Source organism: Euprymna scolopes, chromosome 46, assembly GCF_053919585.1.
Source record: "Euprymna scolopes isolate OS-2025 chromosome 46, ASM5391958v1, whole genome shotgun sequence".
Taxonomy (NCBI): domain Eukaryota; kingdom Metazoa; phylum Mollusca; class Cephalopoda; order Sepiida; family Sepiolidae; genus Euprymna; species Euprymna scolopes.
In genome coordinates, this window is record NC_136527.1 from 45,663,206 (window position 1) to 45,680,901 (window position 17,696).

Here is a 17,696-nt window from a genome sequence, read left to right on the forward strand (position 1 = left end):
CTCACTTTACGTTTAGTTGATAAAGGAAATTGATGGCCCACTTTCAAATGTTTACTTCTTATCATTTTTTCAAAATTCCTTTTTTAATATTATCTTCAATAATATGCCATTTTCAATGGAAGTTCGTCTCGATAGGGACAATAAGGTTTCATATTCTTGCCCATTTCTCTGAGAGTGTCGTATGCTGTATGGATGAGCGTGCTATATTTGAGGATTGCAGATTAAACTTAGCACAATAACTACATATACATTGTAGGGGTGATTAATTCCATTTGTCACTTCCAAAAGGAAGTTAGTTCTTACAGGAACGTGTTAACTCAAAATATTTCTAAACTTCGACAACTGATTTAAACAGTAAAAATATCACTTTTAATGCTATATATTTGAACAGTACGCCCGTAACAATTTTGTTAATTTGTATGAATTTTAGCGAGGGTTAGAGTCGTACATCTCAGGATTACATGTCGGCAAATAGAAATATGCCGCACGGCAGATTGAATAATTGGAAGTTCCCCAGATAAATGCATGGGAAATGCAAGTGTTGGCAAACGGAAATGAGGGGATAAAAGTTTTCAGGCTGAAATCTGAATTGGCAAGCAAGATAGGCAAAATGCCTGATTATCTGCGTCTCTTACTTCTCATCCTTAAGGCTAACAAAAAACTGATAAAGAAGTAATTAGTCTCTCCTCCCATGAACAATTTCTTTTTAAATAAAACCTTTAAAACTAGCAAATATTTATTGTACTTTACTACAGTGAGGGCCAGAGGTCAAGAACTACGAGAATATAACGGCAAGTCAGGGACAGTATTTAAATCGACTATAAAACAAAGACCTTGATCACTTCAAGGCAAAAACGCAAGAGAGAAAAAACATACGTTCATGAAAAAACTGTGTACGAAGTTTAGTTGAATATTAAAATGCTACATTAAGTGTAATTAAAAAAGCATATATAACTAGTGCCCTGGGAAACAAAATCGGATTTTTTTTAAAAAACTTAGCATAATGCCTACGTATACTTTGTAGTGGTGATTGATTCTATTTGTCATTTCCAAAAGGAAGTTAGTTCTCACAAAAACGTGTTAACTCAAAATATTTCTAAACTTCGACAACTGCTTTAAACAGGAAAATGCTATATATTTAACAGTAAGTGTAATTTAAAAAGCCTATATAACTAGTACCCTGGGAAACAAAATCGGATTTTTTCAGATTTCTTAAGCTGGTTGGGCTGAAATTCTCAAAAAGTGTATATCATCACATAGCTATACGCAAACTAAAAAACAAGGTAAATCAACACACATACACATTGTCATGCACTCACATACATATATTACTTACTTGTGCATATTATTCACACTATGAACATATTGGCGCACACATCTACAAGGCTTTGTGATTACTTACTTTCATTTCTGTACCAAACACGACTTTTAATAAAGAATCCTTACTGATTGAAAATAATTGTCTTTAAAAATGTTCGCAAAAAATATAAAATTAACTGTAATGCCGTGATCTAATTTTTCATATAAGTAGAACAACGAAAATTGTCAGTTATTAGTTTGTTTTCTAGATAAGAACGTCAGAGAGTTATACATTTCTCGCATCTTTTAAATCAGAAACGAAGCTGCATCATCTGGCAAAGGCGTTCCTTTCAAAAACAATTTACAGGCATAAAAATGTGAAAATTAGATCGTGCAAGGTGAGGCAAAGTGTATCGCAGAGGATTTCACAGACATCTTCAATTCTGATCTGTGTTGTGGATTGGAGTTATATCTTGCATGGGAGATATTTCTTGATCTGCCCCCTGCTCTGGATTTTGATAGCTTTAATATATTTTCTGAAAATTGAAGCGTAATAAGCTCCTGTAAATTGTGGATACCGGTTTAAGACACCTAGAGTTAATACTTCAGTACAGTAGGGTAATTTGTCAGCAACCTATGAATCCATCAGATAATTTACACAGACACTGCACTAGTCATGAGTTTTTAGCGATCTGACAAATATTCAAGCATGGATCTTCAAAGGAGGTTCACAATAGCTAACAGTTGTCTCATTAATGACGGATGGAGGGCAATAAGACCTAGGTGCTGCTCCTACAGATTTCACAATGTCAACATTTTGACAAGAATATGATGTGACATGGTTTCTTTTAATTTCATCAAATTTTCTACAGTGTATTCTGTGGTGTATCTGGTTGCAAAAAGAGAACTGATCACTGCATGACACTTGACAGGCTCCATTTCACACTTAATTGATTTCAAACACTTGTAAATCAGGAACAACTTTGCCACATGATCCACAGAGATATAAATCATTGCATATGCAACATTTCTACTAGATCAGACAACGGAAGTTGTTTAGGGTCATTACTTATTGAACGTCAATCGTATTTAAAAAAATCTTGCACAATAAAGATTTGTATGAAAATAACAATGATAAAAGTTTAAAACATGAATTAGATATTTAATCTTGAAAACTTGATATAAAATAGATGTTTTATTGAAATATATTAAATTTAAAAATAAAAGTAAAAAAACTGTTATGACATGACCTCAGTTCTTTTGGGTTGTTTTAAAGATTTACATGAGAATAAAAACCTTGTTTCTAAAAGAAAATTTACATAATCAAAGTATCATATTCGTTTCTCATGTTTTTTTACCACAAGAATAACAACACACATAACAAGAATATGGTTTTTAACTTAATTTTTTTTTTATCATAGTTCTCGCTGTTGATGGACGTGTAAGAAGAAAGCATGTTACATACATAGTTGTGTGCAACTCAACTTGAAAGAGTGTTGAGTTTATGAGTGGGAAGTTTTGAAACAAGTGTCGAGTTTTGGAGTTGGAAGTTGTGACAACAAAGTGTCGAATTTAACTGATAAATAGTTAGTTTATCCATACATTTTAGTTAGTTTGAAGAGATTCTCCTGGAACTTACACGTAATTTTATTAGAATATATAGATATTTATACACAGTTATTATCCCTATTATCGCTTCATTGCAAAAGTTTGGTTTTCTAGAAATTGTGTGCAAATATTTTTTAAGATTTTTATTAAACCTGTTAGTATATTTCATACATTTTTCTCTTTTGTTTCAATTTTGATCAGTCGAAGTTCTCAGAAATCAATGGCCTTCTTACATGAAACTCGCATTAAACTCTATATGGTCTTTCTATGCAAAGAACCACATATGTCAACGGAATGTTGTTTGGCTGTTTTTTAATTTAATGTTTTTGTTTAAGCTGGTGATGGCATACCCTATCGGATGCCAGGAATTCACCCTTTATCGTATACATTTCCAACGAACAATCATTTTAAGATTCTAAGTCTCTTTCTGAGCAATTGTTTGAATCTTTCTTGCACTTGGTTCACTAAGTACATCTGCCAGGTAGTTTTTAATATTATTTTTTCTAATTTCATTTGCTCCTATAATTTCTGAAATAGAGATTTTCCAAAGATTCCACTTCTTTTCACGTCATATATAAAACCTAATATTTTGTTATTTTTACTCTCATTCTTTTTAACCCAGTATTATTCAAGGCATTAACTTCTAAGGTTTTGACTTTCTACTTACTGTCTCATATGATTATGTCAGGTTTAACAGTTCTGTTTCAAGGCACATAGCTTTAGGAATCATAGAGTCATAGCGGATGGTGTATAACATGTCCAACTGCTTTTCCCGTGACTTGCTGCAGCATTCAATATTCAACATGTTATAGATCGTCATGTGGATATATTTACACATTCCATCGTATATTAGCCGTCCTCTTTAAGAACAAGACAGCTCGATGTGAAATGGCTGTTCCTCACTATTTCAAACAAATCTCACATCTGTGTAAACATTTTAATTTTCTTATCTTTTTAGCATCAACGCTATAAATTTTACCTTCCTTCAAAAGAAGAACAATATACTTTTGAAAACTTCACTATGTTGCATATTGGTTTCATTAAAAGAGAGAGAGTCTTAGAGAGAGATGTTGTAGTAAGAGAGGCTTTTATTAAGAGGGATGTTGAAAGACTCAGAGAGAGATTTTTGTTGTAGTTATATAAGGGGTTATTGATGTTGTTGTAAGAGTTCTAAAGAGATTGCTCATGTTATGATTCTTATATTTTCAATGTTCATTCCTTGGATGTGTAGAAGAAGAAACTCTTTGAGTGAAGGGGATAGTGTTCACTGTTCACTGTTCAGACATTGTGTAGACATGATGATGTTGTCAAATGACGCAACAAATGCGACTTCTGTGCAAAAGAAGAATCACATACTTCACACAAATGTGGTTTTTCTCCCGTATGTGTTTTCATATGATTCAACAAAGTAAACTTCCGTGCAAAAGAAGAACCACATACTTCACAAGAATGTGGTTTGTCTCCCGTATGTGTTTTTATATGACAAACCAACTGTGATTTCCGTACAAAACAAAAATCACAGACTTCACAAGAATATGGTTTCTCTCCTGTATGTGTTTTTATATGATCCAACAAATTTGACTTCTCTGCAAAAAAAGAACCACATACTTCACAAGAATGTGGTTTCTCTCCCGTATGTGTTTTCATATGACGCAACAAACTTGACTTCTGTGCAAAAAAAGAACCACATATTTCACAAGAATGCGGTTTCTCTCCTGTATGTGTTTTTATATGACACAACAAACTTGACTTATGTGGAAAAGAAGAACCACATACTTCACAAGAATGTGGGTTGTCTCCTGTATGTGTTTTCATATGACGCAACAAATTTGACTTGTGTGCAAAAGAAGAACCACATACTTCACAAGAATGTGGTTTCTCTCCCGTGTGTGTTTTCATATGACACAACAAACTTGCCTGATGTGTAAAAGAAGAACCACATACTTCACAAGAATGTGGTTTGTCTCCTGTATGTGTTTTCATATGACGCAACAAATTTGACTTCTGTGCAAAAGAACCACATACTTCACAAGAATGTGGTTTGTCTCCCGTATGTGTGTTCATATGAATCAACAAATGTGACTTCCGTGTAAAAGAAGAACCACATACTTCACAAGAATGCGATTTGTCTCCCATGTTTGCTATGTAATGTAATGATAGTAACTTGTAACTTTCAAAAATTCATCTGAAGAATTATTGTAAATCACCAATGAGGAAATGTCATTCTCGTCCATTAATTCATTTTTTTCATTGTCGCAAATTCTGGAAATATAAATACATTTTATTTAAAATATAAATATTTATTTATTTAAATATAAAATACATTTTAAAATAATATTTCATGTGGTTAACTTGAATTATGTTGATTTTTATTAAAAATATTCAAAACGTTTTTTATTAATGAAATTCAAAAAAAAGAAAATTAGTATAGTTTTATGCAATACTGGTCAGTCAAAAAATTAATGTGTTTCTAATATCAAATATTTAATTAAAAATCTTTACGTTTCTTCATTTTAGAGATGACGATTGATTATTCATATTATTTGAATTCTTCAGAATACTGTTCTCATCTTGCGTGTTATTGTCAAGTATTTAATTAAAAATAATTACGAGTCTTTATTTTAGAGATAAGGATTGATTATTCATATTATTTGGATTCTACTGAGGATTGAAACTTCAATGTTCAGAAGTGTGTGAGTTACAACTGAATTTTACTAAGTACTATAACCATAGCACCAGGGTCCCTAGTCAACAATCCTACTATATAGTGGCACCAAAAAAGTCGCAGTTATAATCTTTTTCAAAACCTGCAAATATAAGCTAAATCGAGTGTAATAGTTTAAAAAAAACTATACCTCATTTTAATCATCTTTTATTCCTCTATAATTTTACTTGTTCATATTTGACTTTTTATTCTAGTGTTCACGTCAATTTAAGAAATTAACTTCAATGTGAGAAGGCAAAAAAAACTCTGTACTATGTAAAATTGTATTTTAATATAATGTAGAATATTACTGTAACACGAATACAATAGGAACACAATGAACTAGTTAAAATTTAGTAGTATAGTTCTTCTGCAATTTGACAGGCTGCAATCTTTTGGGCATTCCTTGAATTAGTCTTCAGTAATACTCTGGTAAAAGGGTATCATATTTTTCTTTCATTTTTGTCGAAAATTCTAACCGATTTGAAATTTTATCATTATGTAGCTGTAGCTTGATATAATGTCATACGTTTTTGATAGGATTGATGTCTGGAGATTGTGCAGGCCAATTCAAAAACGGAATACCATGCCCCTCAAGTAATTATGCTTAATAAACAAAATAATTAAATCCCCGATAGGGTAAAAAGTCGGCTTAAAAATGAAGCTCGCAGATATTGTTGAACTGTCAATAATAAATTGAATAAATATTTTCATAGTATAAAGGTTACTATCTATAAAAATCACATACCTCTAGAATATTTATTCAATATTAATATTAAACTCGCCTATATAGAATAGGAAAATACAGGGATGGGCTTAAAAGGAGAAGGAAAATGTTTGTGTGGATCTTTTGTTATGCATCGTTGATTTGAGCAGAGACAATTACGTTCCCTAGAAGAAATAGATGGTAGGAATTACATGGTAAATAAGAAGGTTAAATGCTCATTAGTATCACATAAACATCATACGTTATTGGGTTTTGATTTGATTAGGAAACAAGAAGCAGATAAGGACATTTCTAGATTTAAAGACGCAGATGAAGAACGGTAAATCATCGAAAATGAAACAAAAATGTTTATGGTGATGAACGAGATAGTGTTTACTTATTGCAACCGGATGACAAACAATTGTGAAGGTTATATGTACTAGCATATGATCACAATATATATATATATATATATATATATATATATATATATATATATATAATTTACATTATATAAGCAAAAATATTGCGTGGATCTTTTGTTATGCACCATGAATTTGAGCAGAGACAATGACGTTCTCTGGTAAAAATAGATGGTAGGAATTACTCGGTTTGTGCGATACATTTTGATTCACTAGACTAACTCGATTTCATTATGAATGTAACGACTGCAAGAGAATTGTTCAATTTGCATTTTTGATTGCATATTATTAATTTTCTTTTCTTTCTTTTGTTCTTTCTTTTTTAAGTAAGCCATTTAACATATGCATGTATAAAGTTGGCTGTTGAAAAAGTGAGGGAAGAGACAGAATTTTTATTACTTTCTCATGATTTCAGGGGAATTTTTTGTGGGGTGGAAACTAGAAACCATTTTGATGATTTTGGACATGTCAGAAAATGATCAACTTCTTCTCATTCTAATGATGCTTTTTTAGCGCTTTTTTTTCAAAAATAGAAAGAGTCTGCATTGCACAAGTGAAGGTTAAAAGTTCATCAGTATCGAACGAACATCATACGTTATTGGGTTTTGATTTAATTAGGAAACAAGAGGCAGGTAAGGACATTTTTAGATTTAAAGATGCAGATGAAGAATGGTAAATCGTCTAAAATGGAACCAAAACCATTTATGTTGATGACTCATGTATTCCATGCCAAACTAGAAATATAAACAAGCAAAAACCTTGAATGCAGGAGTACAATTTGCTTCCTTTTGCAAAACTGGCAATGGATATTTCTGGCCTCTACCTTACAGTTTTGCATAACCAGTACATAGTGATGTTCTTTGATATGTATAGTGGTTGGCCGGAGGTTTTTGCAATCCCTTACAAGAAGGCTGAAACAGTGGTTCATCTGCTGTTGGATTAAATTTTCCTCAAATTCGGGGCACTACTCCAGTTGTTAACAGACAATGGGTCCAAAAATGTTAACAAATCGATGAAGAAGGCATTGTAGGACCTCAACATGTGAGCACATCATTTTATCACCCCAAAGTAACAGCTGCTCTAAGTTGGATAGTGGCAGACATCAGTTTGGACGGATCACAGAGAAAACCGTAGATAACGTGCACCTAAGCTTAATATAAAGCAAGTTCCTCAACATGACATGTTTAAAGTCAACTCAAGTATAACTCGAGTATGTTTTCAAATATACTGACACTCAAAACCTGCAAAATCCGACAATCAAGTCTTCCTCATTCATACGAGCTGATCTGAGTTGGCTAAGAATATCAATAAAATATCGCATATAAAATTGGCCCATTTTAACAGTGATCATATCACACTAGGACTGACCACCAATACCTATAATGGATGTCAGTTTTCACGTTTTGTAAAAGTAGTCATGTATTTTAATTAGAACCGAAGAGAATTGGTCAATTTGTATTTTTGATTGCATATTCTTAATTTTCTTTCCTCCTCTTGCTCTTCCTTTTTGAAGAAAGCCATTTAACCTATGCAGAAAGTTGGCTGTGAACAGAGGGAGGAAAGACAAAGAATTTTTGTTAGTTTCTCATGATTTCAGGGGAATTTTTTTTGTTGGGAGGAAACTAGAAACCGTTTTGATGATTTTGGACATGTCAGAAAATGATCAACTTCTTCTCATGCTAATCCGAGAAATGATGCCTTTTTAGTACGTTGATTTTACAAATATAGACACAGTCTGCATTGCCCAAGTGACAGTCAATTATGCACAAACGTTCTTGTAAAATAATGATGTATGATAGCTTACCAACCATAAAACTAACTGGGTTTTATCATTCTAACCTTTACTTTTGTTGCATTGCCAATCCTTTGAAGCACACACATGCTATCCAAGTAAGTTATAATTTTCCATACACAAATTCAAAACATCTACTTCTGAAAGCCCCATTTATAATAACTTCCTTTTCATCTATCAAAATTAATGTCCCCAAAATACAAAATAATTTAATTTTATGTCATCTTCACTTTTCAAAACAGAATTAAAATTAAAGGGTCATATCACAATCCAGTAATTATGGAATCTCCATTATTTTCAACATATATTTTTCGTATCATTTGGATTATTTGAACTTTTCCTCTCATCTTAAGTGGTAATTTTACAATGTTTGCACAATAAATAACACTCAAAATGAGAACAGTAGTTTTAATAATCTAAATAATACAAAGAATCATTCCTCATCTAAAAACTTCATAACCCTAATATTATAATTTGTTTAAAAATCAATATTATTTTTTTATGAAGTCAATAGTAAGGTTTGTTGAATGTATTTTTGAGAGAACTTACCAACCATAAAACTAACTGTGTTTTGTCAATTTAGCCTTTTCTTTTCTTTTGTTACATTGCCAATCCTTTGAAGCACACACACACACACACACACACACACACACACACAATAATACAAAATAATTTAATTTTATGTCATCTTCACTTTTCAAAAGAGAATTACAGTTAAAGTGTCCTATCACAATCTGGTAAGTAATTATGGAATCTTCATTATTGTAAGAAAAAAACAAGTTTTCAACATGTAAAAAATACATGTAACGAAAAAACAAACATTTTCTGATTTGTTCGTATCATTTGAATTATTTGGACTATTGTTCTCATCTTAAATGTTATTTTTACAATGTTTGCACAATAAATAACACTCAAGATGAGAACAGTCGTCTTAATAATCTACATAATACCAAGAATCATTCCTCATCTAAAAAATTCAGAACCGTAATATTTTAATTTGTTTAAGGATCATGATTATTTTTTTTAATTTAGTCAAAGTTATTTGTAAGGTCTGTTGTTTTGCACACATGTTTGCAACAAACAAGTAGTTTTTCAAATATTAAGCAATGTAATTCCTTATGTTATCAGTGGTGGCCAATTCTGAATGTGCAAATGCATACTGAATTGGCCACCACTAATAACAATTACAATGTTTAATATCCAGATACGTACTTGTTTGCAACACATTTAAATGTGATATTTGTTTTCAGCATATCCGAAAACCTATAAATGTTGTCATGTTTAAAAAGAGTGTTACGGTGGAAAGTAAATAAGAAGTTACCAAAACGGCTTTAAGGCAGGTCAACAAAACAAATAAAACAAATTATCACCATATGGCCAGAAAGTGGGTGCTTATTTTATATTAAATTTATATAGAAAACTGATCCCCACTTTTTGAAAAAGTAATTTCCTCAACCTCCCCCTTCCCATTTTTTATGATTACCACTTTTAAAAGTTTTCGAGGGTGCTGAATATATGCTTTAACAGTGGTGCAGAGAAATAGTTTTCATCATATGAAAAATGTACTTTTTTAAAAGTGGGGTATCACTTTTCATTATGAATTTATGGCAACCTAGTGAGTGGAGATAAAAGTTTTTTTTCTAGTTTCATATTTCAATAAGGCCCGAGGACATTAAAAAACAAAAAAAGAGGAAAATCTGCATACAAATATGTGTTATTCCTTATGTTATCAGTGGTGACCATTTTTGTATGTGTAAGCATATGCATATGTTTGCCACAAAGAAGTTTTCTGATTATTAAGCAGTGTAATTCCTTATGTTATCATTGGTGGCCAATTATTTACATTGTATAATATTCGGAAAACGACTTGTTTGTGACAAAGTTTAATGAGATATTCGTTTTCAGCATACAAAAAACCTATAGAAATCGTCATCTGATTGTTAAGGTCAAAAGTAAGTAACAAAAAACGAACGGCTTTCAGGCAGACCCCCCCAAAAAAAACTATCACCGTGTGGCCTGAAAGTGAGTGCGCATTTGGTGCTAGATCACTTATTGATCTGCACTATTTTTAAAATAGTATTTTCAAATTTAATTAAAGTTTTATATCTTTTTTATTCAACTGTAAGGTTAAAGTACAGAATAGGTACAAAACATCCTCCTCTCCTATGTTTATAATGGCTTTCTAAAAATAAAATTATTATTTCAGCATGGATCAATAAATGCACTTTATTGCAATAATTGTTTTGTCGAATTGTGAAAAAAGAAGTGTAAATTGATGAGGCACTAGAGAGCCTTGAGACAGAGGGGGAATGGAAAAAATATATGTGAATATTTCTCTGAAAATAGAGAGGGGGAAAGTGGTGAGTTGAGCGTGCACACACAAAGCAACACATGACAGCTCGTAACAAACACATGTGATCAGGTTGTAAGCTTTGATATCATCAGTGGCAGAAAGGTCAACTATTTGACGCATGCAGCTGTTGAAGATGAGCGCACTTGCAAAAAGCAGGTCACATATATAGCCCAGAGGAAAATGCAAAAGAAGAAAGAAGCTTACACTCAGCCGGCAATCAACATCACATATGTATGGCTCAATGCATACTAGCTAAGAATATCAATAGCATATCTCATAGAATATCGACCCATTTTAACATTTGATCATATTACTCTGTGACTGACCACAAATACCCACAGTGCATGTCAATTTTAAAGCTTTGTAAAATTAGTCATATATCTTAATTAGAACTGTCTTAATGTATTTTCTTGTTTTTAATCACATAATTTTTCTGATGGCTAACAGAGATGAAATACGAAATATAAAAGGAACGAACATTTTCCTCCTGTAGCACGTTTCATATACTCTTAGACTCCAACCAAAACCTCATCATTAGAACCAATCATGCAGCTTCCAGGAAGTTAAGTAACTCGATTGCGAGATAATTGACCTAACGCATTGTCAGGAGAATTGTTTAATTTGGATTTTTGATTGCATATCCTTAATTGTCTTTTCTTTCTCTTGTTCTTCATATATCGACAAAGCCCTTTTACCTATGCAGGTAGAGAAGAGAAGCAATTTTTGTTAGTTTCATATGATTTTAGGGGAAATATGTCAGGAAATGATCAGCTTTTTTGATGCTACTCTGAGAAATGTTCCTTTTAGCAACCGATAAAAGTTGCCCAAACATATCCAAATCGAATGACTAGTAGTTTATTCTCTCTGATCTCAAGATGTGACACTCAAATATCTAAATAGAACTAACAAGCACGTCTCCTCCTTATGAAATAATCAGCTTTCTCTCATGCTAATCTGAGAAATCATGTCCTTTTGGCAACCATTAAAAGTAAGGTGCCCTATATCTAAATAGAACTAACAAGCACGTCTCCTCCTTAGGAAATAATCAGCTTTTTCTCATGCTAATCTGAGAAATCATGTCCTTTTGGCAACCATTAAAAGTAAGGTGCCCTATATCTAAATAGAACTAACAAGCACCTCTACTCTACTTGTGACAATCACTAGGACTTTATCCTCTCTGACCTCAAAATGAGGAAGAGGCTGAAAAGTTTACTTGCTTACATCCTCCCAGATAATTATCAAAGGTAACATTTGAAATGTATCCAAATTTCATAACTAACACATGCCTAGGGATCTAAAAGATACACACGTTCTTTTACTCATAAGCGAAAGAAAAATAAAAGATTATACAAATAACAAGAGGCGCATAACGGTTCCTTACTTTATTTCCATGGACAAAAGGCTACCTTCAGTCATAATCAGAAGAAAAATAAAAGTCCATAACAATAGCAAAGGGGGAGGGGTAACAGCAGTAGTAATAAATAACAGCATTTTTAATTTTCTGAGAACTGACGTCCTTTTAGCAACCAATGTAAATAAGGTGCCCTATATCCAAATAGAACTAACAAGCGCATCTCTTCCTTATGACAATCAGTAGGAGTTTACCCTCTCTGATCTCAAGATGAGGAATGAGATTAAAAGTTTACTTGCTTACATCCTCCCAGATGATTATCATAGATAACATTTGAAGCGTATCCAAATTTCATAACAAACACATGGCTAGGGATCTAAAAGATAGATACACACGTTCTTTTACTCATAGTCGAAAGAAAAATAAAAGTTCATACAAATAACAAGAGGGGGATAACAGTTCCTTACTTTATTTCCATGGACTTTTACTTAGTTTCTATGGACACAAGACTACTTTCAGTCATAACTGCAAGAAAAATAAAAGTCCATAACAATAGCACATGCTGATGTCACGCGAAGGAGAAGAGAAAAAGGCATGATGACAACAATCAGCAAGTTTGAGATTTTACCAAATAAAAGGCTATTTCTTAGTACAGCTTAGCACATGACAAATGCAGTTCATCCACTTATGAAAACCCCATTAATAATAATTCAAATCTTTTCATCTATCAAAGTTAATGTCTCCTAAAATACGAAATAGTTTAATTTTATGTTGCCTTTACTTTTCGAAACAGAATTAAAGTTTAAGCGTACTATCACAATCTGGCAAGTAAATATTCGACAGGTGTTATTTTTACAATGTTTGCTTAATAAATGACACTCGAGATGAGAACAGTAATCGTAATAATCTAAATAATACAAAGAATCATTCCTCATCTAAATAATACATAATTAAAAAAAAGAATCAGAACCATTATATTGTAATTTGTTTAAGGATCATGATTATTTTTTATTTAATTAAGTTAAAGCTATTTATAAGGTTTGTTATTTTGCTTAATGTTTAGAATCTTTCCGAACCCACAAAAAACTCTATCATTCCCTATGTTATCATTGGTGTCCATTTTTGTATGTGTAAGTGCACACATATATTTGTCACAAACAAGTAATTTTCCAAATATTAAGGAATGTAATTCCTTATGTAATCGGTGGTAGCGAATTCTATATGTGCAAGTTAATACTTAATTGGCCACCACTGATAACCAGCAATTACATTGATTAATATCCAGATACTTACTCGTTTGCAGCAAATTTAAATGCGAGATTCGTTTTCATCATACCTGAAAACTTATCGACGTTGTAATGTTAAAGGTGATTGTTAAGGTGGAAAATAAATAACAATTAACAATTTCAGGTAAAAAAAAAAAATTATCACCATGTGGCCAGAAAGTGGGTGCTCATTTTACATTAAATTTATATAGAAATATGATCCCGACTTTTTGAAAAAATAATTTCTTCATATAATGAAAACTAATTCTCTGTGCAAGTTTTAAAGCATATATTCGTTTTAGCACACCCGAAAAACAATAAAATAACCCGCTGAAAAAAACAAAAACAAAAGACAAATTTTATACTTAAACCTTGTGAAATAGTTAAAAACATTTAAAATTTATAAATTTTTTTTGTAAGCAATAAAGAAGTTATTTTTATGTTTAAGTCAGTATTGAAAACAAAAAACATTCGACAGCGAAAAATGTTCAACAATAAATCTACATTTTCATTAGGATTATTCGTTTAATAAATGTAGTTATCTCCCTTACATTTCGATTGTAAAAAAATATAATTTTTTGATAAATCTCTGTGTGGCGTACCGCTGAATAATTTTTTAGCTAATGAACATAAAAATATATGTGCACATCCAGTTAATCCTGAAAAAAATAAAAATTATGCAATGGGAATGAAGTTGGCTTCTTTTTTCTTAAACGAAACTGACTTTGTTTGATAAATGTGTTTTCGGCGTACTGCTGAATTATTTTTTTCTTAAGAATAAAATTGAATAAAGTTTATTTTTACAAGAATGTTTATGAAATTTTGCACGTGACGTACTTTTTGATGTGCCAAAAACGAATTACTCATTATAGGTAGGAATTCATCTGTACCAGTTATATTCTACTGGAAGTTGTCTTCTCACTTCGATCAAATTCCTTTTTTCTTTTATATATCCATGGACACATGTTTCGTCATCTCTTAAGTCTCATTTTTGGTTAAACGTACATAGATTAAATAATGAAACTTCAATTCTTGGTGCATATCGCTCTACCGGTTAAGCGATTGAAGCTGCTGGTGACTGTGAAACTTGAATGAAGCTCATCATCTTATTTTCTTTCACACGACTTAATAAGACACGCGTGCTTGAGATGTAGCAATTACAGAGAACTATTTTCGCTAGTAAATTAATACCCCCCGAGTTCTTCGGCCACAGGCTGACCTATCAGCTAACAGGCGCATTGATTCATTTGTTTCCTAAAAAAGACTTGAGGGAACGTCAGTCAGTCAGGTCTGGACCTTCAGCCAAGCAAAACCTCTCCTCTTTCGTCCCCTGTCCACCGGACATCTTGATCTAGCATTGACGGTCTTCATTGAAAACAACTAATAATAACTGAGGACAACACAGGAAATGTACTGACTGACCGATAACGACCTCAAAAAGAACATTCTTCCTTTATCTCCGTTTGACATTCAAGTTTCTGTTGCCATTTTGTGTTGTGTTACCTTCCTAAAAAATGGTGACCCGATGAATACAAACTTTTTGAAAACATAACAGAACTCACAGAACAAGCCTTCGTTGAAACATTCAAAAATAAACGAAGACCACACAAAAGATTGTAAGAAAAACTTCTCAGCTTCACACACAAAAAAATATTTAATATCTTTCGCAACAGATATAGAAATCTTCCCTCTTTTTACAAAAAACAAAAAAAAGAAAAAAAGCAACATATACATTTCAAGTGGAACAATAACACCACGTGTGCATACAAAAACACGGTGACATGCTCGTGTTTGTGCGTGCGAAAAAATCCTTTTTCATGATAACTTATAGATATTCCGTTTCGAAAAAAGAGAAATGTGACATTCTAAACATTTTTTAAGTGATTATTTTTTTAATTATCAAACTCGGAGGTGTGAGAATATTCCTCCATTCAAGAGACATTCGAATTCTAATCGTCGCAGAGAAACGAAACACAAAAGAGAATTATTTCTATGACAAAAAAACTTAAATTTTTTTCTTCTTCTTTGACCAAAACTTATCTCGCTTCACTTAAGAGCACACACACACACAAACACACACATTTCGCCCACATTTTACAACTGGCCTACCTTTTAAAAGTATATTTTTCTATTTTATTTTATTGTAATTTTTTTATTCACCTCTTAAGTATTTCCGCTATTATTTTTGTCTCTGGCTAAATATGTTCCTTGTTCCTCCACGTGGTCCCACAACAATTTTCTTTTTCCATTTTCTTACCCTTGATTTTTTGTCTCTTGTTGCTTTATATATATATATATATATATATATATATATATATATATATATATATATAATAGTTGCTGTGAACCTTCATAATAATGCCACAGCCTAACGACATCTTGTCTCCACTTATACAGGCAATCCAACCACTCGTGAATATGACTATTTTTAAAGCCATTGAGAGTTACACTCACGAGGTAAAAAAAAACTTGGCAAGCTGGAGCCGTAGTCGAACAGGCGCCGACTCCAGACTAACTCCTTATCTTCAAGCCGCTACCATTGTCATTCAAACAAACCGAAACTGTGGTCTTATCACAGTTGATATGGCTAATCAGTTTATTATTGTTGATTTTTTTTCGATATCCTGATGCTGCAACAGTAAATAATACTGCCACAGTCTAATTTTTAATATAAGTAGACCACCGAAAAATGACACAGTTATTATTTTTTCTAGATAAGAACATCACAGAATTACACATTTCTCGCATGTTTTAAATAAAACATCAAACTGCATCTTCTTGAATTGCTTTCCTTTCAAAATCAAACTTTTTGGCTTCAAGAGGTGAACATCGGATGGTGCAAGGTGATGCAAAGTGCATGGGAAAGGATTTCATATATGTCTGTGCTTCTGATCTCAAACAATGTGTGTTGTGGATCAGAGTGATATCTTGCAGTGGGGATATTTCCTGATCTGGTCTTGGCTCTTGATTTTGATAACTTTCATATATTTTTTCTGAAAATTCAAGCGTAATAATCTCCTGTATATTGTGGATACAGGTTTAAGACACACAGACTGAATACTTCTTCGGTACAGTACCGTAATCAATGTGGTTTTGCTTTTGGAAAGTTGTCAGCAACCTATGAATCCATCAGATAATTGTCAGCAACCTATGAATCCATCAGATAATTGTCAGCAACCCATGAATCCATCAGATAATTGTCAGCAACCCATGAATCCATCAGATAATTGTCAGCAACCCATGAATCCATCAGTTAATTGTCAGCAACCCATGAATCCATCAGATAATTGTCAGCAATCACAGTTGATATGGCTAGTCAGTTTATTATTGTTGATTTTTCTCGACATCCTGATGCTGCAACAGTAAATAATAATGCCATAGTCTAATTCTTAATAAAAGTAGAACGCCGAAAAATGACACATTATTTTTTCTAGATAAGAACATCACAGAATTACACATTTCTAATTTTTAATATAAGTAGAACACCGAAAAATGACACATTATTTTTTCTAGATAAGAACATCACAGAATTACACATTTCTAATTTTTAATATAAGTAGAACACCGAAAAATGACACATTATTTTTTCTAGATAAGAACATCACAGAATTACACATTTCTAATTTTTAATATAAGTAGAACACCGAAAAATGGCAGTTATTATTTTTTCTAGATAAGAACATCACAGAATTACACATTTCTAATTTTTAATATAAGTAGAACACCGAAAAATGACACATTATTTTTTCTAGATAAGAACATCACAGAATTACACATTTCTAATTTTTAATATAAGTAGAACACCGAAAAATGACACATTATTTTTTCTAGATAAGAACATCACAGAATTACACATTTCTAATTTTTAATATAAGTAGAACACCGAAAAATGACAGTTATTATTTTTTCTAGATAAGAACATCACAGAATTACACATTTCTCGCATGTTTTACATAAAACATCAAGCTGCATCTTCTTGAATTGCTTTCCTTTCAAAATCAAATTTTTGGCTTCAAGAGGTGAACATCGGATGGTGCAAGGTGATGCAAAGTGCATGGGAAAGGATTTCATATATGTCTGTGCTTCTGATCTCAAACGATGTGTGTTGTGGATCAGAGTGATATCTTGCAGTGGGGATGTTCCCTGATCTGGTCGTGGCTCTTGATTTTTATATCTTTCATAGATTTTTTCTGAAA

The 17,696-nt window shown here is 32.1% G+C and overlaps 1 long non-coding RNA gene across 1 annotated transcript in view; it reads right to left on the reverse strand.

Moving 5' to 3' along the window:
• Positions 1-2,473: 2,473 nt before the first annotated feature.
• The window catches only part of LOC145271329 (uncharacterized), a 33,459-nt gene continuing 18,236 nt past the window's right edge, over positions 2,474-17,696 (reverse strand). The window contains exon 2 of the long non-coding RNA XR_013865822.1: positions 2,474-5,169. This is a non-coding gene — a long non-coding RNA (uncharacterized LOC145271329). The remainder of the gene's footprint in view (positions 5,170-17,696) is intronic.